The sequence below is a fragment of the Hyla sarda genome, chromosome 3 (assembly GCF_029499605.1).
Source record: "Hyla sarda isolate aHylSar1 chromosome 3, aHylSar1.hap1, whole genome shotgun sequence".
In the NCBI taxonomy this organism is placed as follows: domain Eukaryota; kingdom Metazoa; phylum Chordata; class Amphibia; order Anura; family Hylidae; genus Hyla; species Hyla sarda.
In genome coordinates, this window is record NC_079191.1 from 244,388,719 (window position 1) to 244,398,095 (window position 9,377).

A 9,377-nucleotide genomic window follows, 5' to 3' on the forward strand; every position below is an offset into this window, starting at 1 on the left:
TACCTCCTGATAGGCTGTGTCCATGTCCCACTATGAGAAGCGGACCTGGTCAGCAAACTTTTGGTTACATTGATAGTCTGACATGCACAGCATTAGACAGAAGATTTTACAGACTATGCAATAGAAAAGTTATAAACACACAAGCGCAAAGTTCAACATGTGGAGTCTTTTCACCTGGTTGGGACAACAATGACACTGCTGATCAGTCCTATGGGTGATTGAGCAGAAAAACCTAAAGCACTAGAGAGTCTAGCTGCATATTCACTGGCCAGGATGAGGTAAATTTATGGCATACAATATTATGTACTGCTATAGCTTCCATATTACAGTCTGTAACACTATATTCACTAGACAGGGGAGGGGGGAAGGAATATTATTCCCTATAATAATACCATACACTGTGTCAGGAGAGAAGAGATAACTTCACCATTTTGAAGATTACATTCTCCTGAAGGATGAGGAATTCAGCACAGGAAGGAGCATCTGCACTAATGACTGCTGGGTAATGAAGTTCCAAGCAAACCATGTGACAGTCAGAAGCTCCGCCTACCCCATAGCTTTTCAGATGGAAAGGGGTGTGGATAAAAAGAAGGCAGAGACAAGAAAATGAGATCATGTCTCATTTAATTTCATTCAACCTAACAAAATATTAAGTTTGCTGTGGAAAGTGGATTATGGTAAAAAAAAACTTTTACCCCTCAAGGACACAGCCTATTTTGGCCTTAAGGACACAGACAATTTTCATTTCTGCCTTTGCATCATCGTTCTCCTCCCTATGAAGATGAAGCAGAGCGGAGACACATGCCATCAATCACGCTGAGGGGGCATCACTTGGTTGAAGCGGTGGGACTAGTTAAGTATAGCTCCCTGCCCATGGGACTACTTAGGGGTGGCCGGGGAGACTTACAAACTTCATATCCTCACCATGGCTGTGGGCAGAAATATTTCCAAGCCTCATATATGGTAAAATATAATGCCTGGTTCCCTTTAACAGTGGAATAACTCACAGAAAGTCAAAACTGATACTGTTTACAGTAGTAGGCATTTTAATCCATAATTCACTGCAGGGCAAGTTCCATTTCATTTAAATGACTAGCCTTTATTACATTTTCATTCAAAATTAGTAGAACCAGCCAACATAAATAATAACAAATTCAACACAGTCAAATCACCGAAAAAACACGAATAACAGTAGGTTAATATAGACTAGGTGGCAATATTAACTCAAATCAATAGTTCTTAGTCCATCTATTCTGGCTGTATGTTTACTGAAATGCACAACACAGATAAAAGCACACTACTTACAATAAATGATACAATGCATTGCATATGACTGATCTTGTGTTCAAGAAATGATCACAGAAGGGATTTTTAGGGAGACTATAAATTATAGGTAGGGACATTCTAGGAGTTAGACTTGGGTTTCCTGGGTACCGTATATTTTTGTGTATCTAGAGAGAAAATGAACAAATGGAAGACATTTCTAGTAATATGCTTTTTTCTATTTTCACAGGTTCTGATGTGCAGCTCAGGCTCTATATGTACAAAGACTGTCCTGTCTGGGAATAGATGGACTGAGAATGATTGATCTGAGTTTGTAAACACTTTCCCTAGTGATATCACAAGTGACTGGTGCTTTTCAGTGTTTTTTCTGTGCTGAATTTTGGTGTTTTTTGTGGTTTATTTGTGTTAGCTGAGACTATTACATTTTTATAAAGATAAAGCTTAGCCATCAATGTAAGTTAGCCATCAAAGTGCAGCATACGGCTGGGATAAGGGTGGGAAGGTTGTGGAGCACCTGCACTAAAAGGGTGTGCCCAATGACCAAATTAAATTTTAATTATGATCTATTGTAAAGTTATTTATTATTATAGTTGCTGAAACAATACAATAGTGGTTGTGAAGGAATACATAGCATAAACTGTAAGGATAGTTCAATTTAGTTGTTACGCCGAGCGCTCCGGGTCCCCGCTCCTCCCCGGAGCGCTCACAGCGTTCTCTTATTCACAGCACCCCGGTCAGACCTGCCGACCTGGTGCGCTGCGATAATGTTCCCAGCCGGGATGCGATTCGCGATGCGGGACGCGCCCGCTCGCGATGCGCATCCCGATTCCCTTACCAGACCTGTTCCCCGTCTGTGCTGTCCCAGCGCGCGCGGCCCCGCTCCTTAGGGCGCGCGCGCCGGGTCTTTGCGATTTAAAGGGCCGGTGCGCCACTGATTGGCGCATGAGGTTTTAATCAGTACCTTTACCTGTGCACTTCCCTACTTATACCTCACCCCTGCACTCCCTCGCCGGATCTTGTTGCCATTGTGCCAGTTAAAGCGTTTCCTTGTGTGTTCCTAGCCTGTGTTCCAGACCTCCTGCCGTTGCCCCTGACTACGATCCTTGCTGCCTGCCCTGACCTTCTGCTACGTCCGACCTTGCTCTTGTCTACTCCCTTGTACCGCGCTTATCTCAGCAGTCAGAGAGGTTGAGCCGTTGCCGGTGGATACGACCTGGTTGCTACCGCCGCTGCAAGACCATCCCGCTTTGCGGCGGGCTCTGGTGAATACCAGTAGCAACTTAGAACCGCTCCACCGACACGGTCCACGCCAATCCCTCTCTGGCACAGAGGATCCACCTCCAGCCAGCCGAATCGTGACATTAGTGTTTCATTTTCCTTTCTCATTCAAATGTTTATTAAGTTTTAGACAAGATAAACTTAAAAGGAAGGGAGTACTAAATTAAAGAAAATGGTAGGAAAGGAGAGGAACAACAAGGAAAAAGTAATAGTCAGAATCCTAGCATAGCAAGTAAAGGCCTACTATATCCAAATCCAAAAGATGAATAATCGTATAAAGAAAGAGCACAAAATATTCATTTTAATGTCAAAAGCCTGGCTAGAATATGTTTAACCTAGGAAATGAAGAAAGGAGAGAGAACACAATCATAAAACAATCAACAGAATTCCATGATGAGTGCCTAGAGCACAAAGACTGACCATACAGCCTGACAGGACTATGCTAAAACAGAGCCTATTATCTAATCATAATTGCTCAGATTTATCAAACTTTACTGGCAAAATCATACATAGACAAACATTGCCACCAGATATGTGTTACTGTTCTTCATTCTTGCCCACATCGCCAGCATGAAACATGATCACACTTATAAGCTATTACAAAACATGACTGCACTGTGTGGTGAACTCTGCCAGTTTGAACAAAACATTCTGCCCTTGTCTCTGCCAGTCATGTCATGGCAGTACCAATAATATTTAGCATAAGCAGATATTATTGAGCATGGACTCCAACATGCTGCTGGTCAAATTTTGTTTCCTTATGAGACATAAAACATTTTGCAACTGTAAAATCAATATTGATGAAAACCTTAGGGTACGTTCACACATACAAGATCCTGTGCGGATTTGATGCGCAGGATTTGTAACTGCCGATTAGAAGTTGTGCTCAGTCATTCAGTTTACATTGAAATCTGCAGCAGAAAATTCTTTGCATCAAATCCTGTGCATCAAATCTGCAGACGTGTGAATGTAACCTTAGGCAAAAACCACACTGGCAGCTTTGTTTTCAGTATAGCTGGTGACAGATGTCTGCATAACAATTCCCTGCGTGTGAGTTCCCAGATAGAAGTTTGTTAAATAAAATACTTTAAATGACTGTGTTGAATTTGAAAGGCAAGGAGATAAGTGTAAATATTTACCACACAAGTGTAAAAGAATGTGCTTTCTGGAAATACAATACATATGTCTTACCAATAATCCAGATATTTATCATTCTGTTAAAATGTATGAGGCAGGTTAAAGATGTTTTCATACATCAGAAGTACATTAAATTACCTGAAATGTGATGCCCCTATGGCAGTGTAATATGTAAAGGAAGAATGCAGACCAGCAGTGTGTTTTACAATTCCTTGCCAAAGGCCGTCTGCAAATGTTCAGAAACCTACTAAATGGCCATCTAGTGTAAAACAGTAAATATAATATTGAGGGAGGGGGATGCAGCTGCAGCTTCTTACTCATTGTATAGATATAATATTTTCATCTTCATATTGCACATCACCTGGGTAGACACTAATCATGGAGGATCCAGCTTTGGAATTCTCACTGAACAGTTGAACTATACAATTTTGGAAGTGTTACCAGCAATCCCACTGATGTCTGCCATTAACCCCTTGGCTGCTGTGATCAGTATTGCAAAACAGGGCTTCTAATGGCTGATCTGATCATCCATGCATGACTGCGAATCCGATGAGCCAAGATGACAGATGGAGGTCCCCTTGCTTGCCTCTGCCGCCTTTCCTGGGTCTTCTCGATTCTGCCTTCAACAGATTGAAGATTATGCTGATCAGTGCTATACCTATGTATTGCACTAATAAATATTAGCAATTTAAAGGGGTTATCCACCATAAGGTGATTTTAGTATGTACCTGGCAGACAGTAATGGACATGCTTAGGACAGATCTGCGCTTGTCTTGGGGCTAAATGGCTATGCTGTGATATTACTATAACACTGTGGCTAGCTTTTTGTGAATTTGTATTTCCTGTTTGACTTTTCTTTTTTTGACTACAAATCCCACAATTCCATTTTCCTCCCTCCCACACATCAGCCACCCCACCCATTGAAACATAAATGAGCTCCATTCAAAAGACCTGTGGTTTTCAATCAGAGTGCCTACAGCTGTTGCATTAGTTGCAGATTGATCTCTCCACCACCAAGTGATCGCTCCACCCATTGAAGCAGCAGCTGACTAGTGAGTCAGGTCTCGGCCGCATTTCAAGCTGGGAAAAATCTGAGGCAATAGTCATTTTGTATGCTGGTAAAAATAAATAGTGGGGTGAAAATCACAGAAGAATTGTGAGAAAAGTGTCACACCCAGGTACAGACACTATATTATGAGCTACACTAACTTTACACCCCCTGTAGCATAGTCAAATAAAAAAAAAATCCTGGAATACCCCTTTAACCCCTTAAGGACCAAGCCCATTTTGGCCTTAAGGACCAGACCAATTTTATTTTTGCATTTTCGTTTTTACCTCCTCGCCATCTAAAAATCATAACTCTCTTATATTTCCATCCACAGACCCATATGAGGGCTTTTTTTTTGCATCACCGATTGTACTTTGTAATGACATCACTTATTTTACCATAAAATGTATGGTGCAACCAAACAAATATTATTTATGTGGGAAAATTGAAAAGAAAACCGCAATTTAGCAAATTTTCTAAGGTTTTGTTTTTACGCTGTACACTTTCTGGTAAAAATGACATGTTTTCTTTATTCTGTGGGTCAATACGATTAAAATGATACCCACGATTATATGTTTTTATATAATTGTACCGCATAAAAAAAAATCTCAAACCATTTTAACAAAATTGGTATGTTTGAAATTGACCTATTTTGACCACCTATAACTTTCTCATTTTTCCGTATATGGGGCGGTATGAGAGCTCATTTTTTGCGCCATGATATGTAGTTTTTATCAGTACCACTTTTGCTTAGGTTTTTTTGAATAAAATGTGACAAAAAAGCAGCAATTTTAGACTTTTAAACATTTTTTTACGTTTAAGCCGTTCACCATATGGGATAATTAACATTATATTTTAATAGTTCATACTTTTACGCACGTGGCGATACCAAATTTGTGTATTAACTTTTTTTTTAAGCTTTTTTGGGGGTAAAATGGGGAAAACTGACATTTTACTTTTTATTGGGGAGGGTATTTTTCACATTTTTTTACAGTTTTATTTTAAAAAATGTTAACTTTTTTTTACACTTTTTATGTCCCCATAGGGGACTATTCATTGCAATCAGTTGATTGCTAATACTGTGCAATGCTATGTATAGGACACAGCACTGCTCAGTATTATCGGTGATCTTCTGATCTGGTCTGCTCAATCTCAGACCAGAGCAGAAGACCCCGGGAGACGGCCGGAGCAAGGTGAGGGGACCTCTGGCCGCCATGCTGGATGAGCGCTGCGGGCAATCCGATTGTCCATTCAAACTACCGCAATGTCCCAGATGCCGTGATCTGTATTGATCATGGCATCGGAGGGGTTAATGGCAGACATCCGCGCAATCGCGGATGTCCGCCATTACCGGCAGGTCCCTGGCTGCTGATATCAGCTGGGACCTGCCGGGCATGACGCGAGCACCGCTCCGGTGCTCGCGATCATCTCAGAGCGTAAATGTATGTCATGGTGCGCTAACTAACACGTCACCATGACGTCCATTTACGTCCATTGTTGTTAAGGGGTTAATACTGGCTATAAATGTTAAACAAATAATTAAAAAAGTTTAAAAAAAAGGTTAATAAGTCCCTTCCTCGATGAAAATATAAATTACCCTTTTTCTCATTTTATTCAAAAAACATAAAAAAATTAATGAACATATTTGTTGTCAGCGCATTTCTAAATGTCCGATCAAAATATAATGTCAATTGTCATGTCTGTATTGGCCTGTGTTCACACACAGCTATTGGTTTGGTGGTGTGTGAACAGTTTTATGTTCATTGGTCAGGGAATAGTTATAGCCTTTAGATTACTGAGCCAATTAGAGTCCTCCTGGTTGCAGCTCAGGCATATATAAGGAGGCCCTTTTCAGTCATTCTTTGCTTGTAATAGTTCTTAGTAACTTACCTAGCTATCTCTGTGCTCATTCTGTTACTGTACTTTGTGCTCTCCAGGTTTAGACTCGGCCCTCTGACTATTTATTTTTGTGTGTTCGTGTTTAAGTTTGTTTTCTGTTAGTCGTCTACCTCCAGCCTTTCCCAACCTTTTATCAGTTTTGTAGTTTATTGTTTTGACTTTTTTACTGTCCCTCACTTATTTAAGAAGGGACTGTCACCGTGGCTATGGACCTGTCATCTAGGGCAGGTACGTAAGTAGGCGGGGACAGGGGAGTGGTGAGAATAGTGTGCACGCCTTCCCTGCCCACACAATGATCCCTGATGATGATTGGTGTAAACGTAAAAAAAAGTCAAATTTTTTTTTTACATCACGCAAAAGTGGTACCAAAATAATCGAAAGATCATGGCACAAAAAATAACCCTCCAACTGCCCCGTCTATGGAAAAATAAGAAAGTTATAGTTGGTCAAAATAGGGTAATTACTTTATTTTGTAAAAAAAAGTTCGAGTTTTTTTTAACAGCAGAAGGATAATAGAAATTTTTATCGTGTTGAACTACAAAATAAGGAAAACATTTTGTTATACTGCATGAAATCCCTCCAAAATTTGCAAAATTAAGGGGTTTCTTTTTAATTTCCCCACACAAATAATATTTTTTATTTTACCATAAATTTTATGGTAAAATGAGTGATGTCATTACAAAGTACAATTGGCACCTTAAAGCATCAAAAGTAACCTAGCCGTGTGAAGGACCTTTGTGACAATGTCCCTATATGGTGTCTGCGCTGCACTTTTCAGGCTAGAGATGACACCCTCTGCACAGCCTAGACATCAATTACACATTGCTGAGGGGTAAAGGGTTGAAGGGGGGTGTGGTTGCCGGGAAGCTAATTTTCATATAACATGAGTACCAGACTAAGTTTTTTTTAAAGAAGTGAGTGGTGGTGATTTGTAGTGCATTTTGAACCTCACAGATTATAGTTAAGGTGTATATTGCTTAACCCAGTGATGTATATGTTGTCTATGCAAGAATACTAACTGTAAAATAGTTGTGTTATAAAAAAGATTATACTTTCAGAAGACAAATGAATTTTCCCATCCCATGAAATGATGACAAATTGTTAGGAAGTGCCATTACTTTAAGATTTCTGGAAGTCCAACCACTGAGACCCCCAACAATTGTGAAATGTTACAGTACTGGTGGAGTACTTCATCGCCCTCTGAGGATCTCAGCCACCCAGCTGTGTATGCAAGTATAGCCATCCCAATTCACTTGAATGGGATTTACTAATAGAAAAGGCAAGCAAAATCCAGTACTCACACCTAATCATAAAAAATTAAAAAAATAGTATGGCCCCTTTCACACTACTGTTATATTCCGGTAAAAACTCCCATCAGAAAGTCCATAAAACGCCCATCAAAAAATCCCATTCATGTCAATGGGGTTTTTTGATCCCATTGACTAACGTCCGTTATTTTTGACGGTGCAAATAATGGTGCATGCACTAACTGTTGTCCGATCAAAAATAAAGATGTTTAACGGACGTTAAAATTTTAACATTGAAGTCTTTGGCTGATGAATGTTCATAAAGAACATCCGTTAGCACCTATTATAATCTGTTATTGCTACTGAGCATGCTCAGTACAGCATCACAACCAGAAGGGGTTAAAACAGACATAAAATAACGGACTATAACTTTACATAACGGATAAAATAACGGGTGATAATGGATGGAACATGTCTGTTATTTTGACAAAATGTCCATTAAAATAATGAAAATTGTTCATCCGTTAGAATCTGTTATGATATTATTCTGTCTATATCTTCATGACCTCATTCAGCACAAAAAAAGGCTGTCAAAATGCAGGAACATGACGGTAGTGTGAAAGAAGCCTAATAGTGAATTAAAGAGGAGTATCATGGTGTGTGGTGACAGTGATCGGTTTAAACTGATGGATTAAACATATGTCTGATTAAGGTACAAGCATGTCTGAAAAATCTGCCACGGCAATACAGCCATAGGCAGGTTGTACTAGCATATTGCTGACTAATAAATTTAATGAAATCCAGTAGCACTGCATTAACCCCTTCATGACCCAGCCCATTTTCACCTTCATGACCTGGGCATTTTTTGAAAATCTGACCACTGTCACTTTAAACATTAATAACTTTGGAATGCTTTTACTTATCATTCTGATTCCGAGATTGTTTTTTCGTGACATATTCTACTTTATGTTATCGGTAAAATTTCACTGATATTTGTATCCTTTCTTGGTAAAAAATCCCAAAATTTCATGAAAATTTTTAAAATTTCGCATTTTTCTAACTTTGAAAGTCTCTGCTTGAAAGGAAAATGGATATTCCAAATAAATTACATATTGATTCACATATACAATATGTCTACTTTGTTTTTGCATTAAAAAATTGACAAGTTTTTACTTTTGGAAGACACCAGAGGGCTTCAAAGTTCCGCAGCAATTTTCCAATTTTTCTCAAGATTTTCAAAATCATAATTTTTCAGGGCCCAGTTCAGGTTGGAAGTGGATTTTAAGGATCTTCATATTAGAAATACCCCATAAATGACCCCATTATAAAAACTGCACCCCCCAAAGTATTCAAAATGACATTCAGTAAGTGTTTTAACCCTTTAGGTGTTTCACAGGAATAGCAGCAAAGTGAAGGAGAAAATTCTAAATCTTCATTTTTTACACTCGCATTTTCTTGTAGACCCAATTTTTGAATTTTTACAA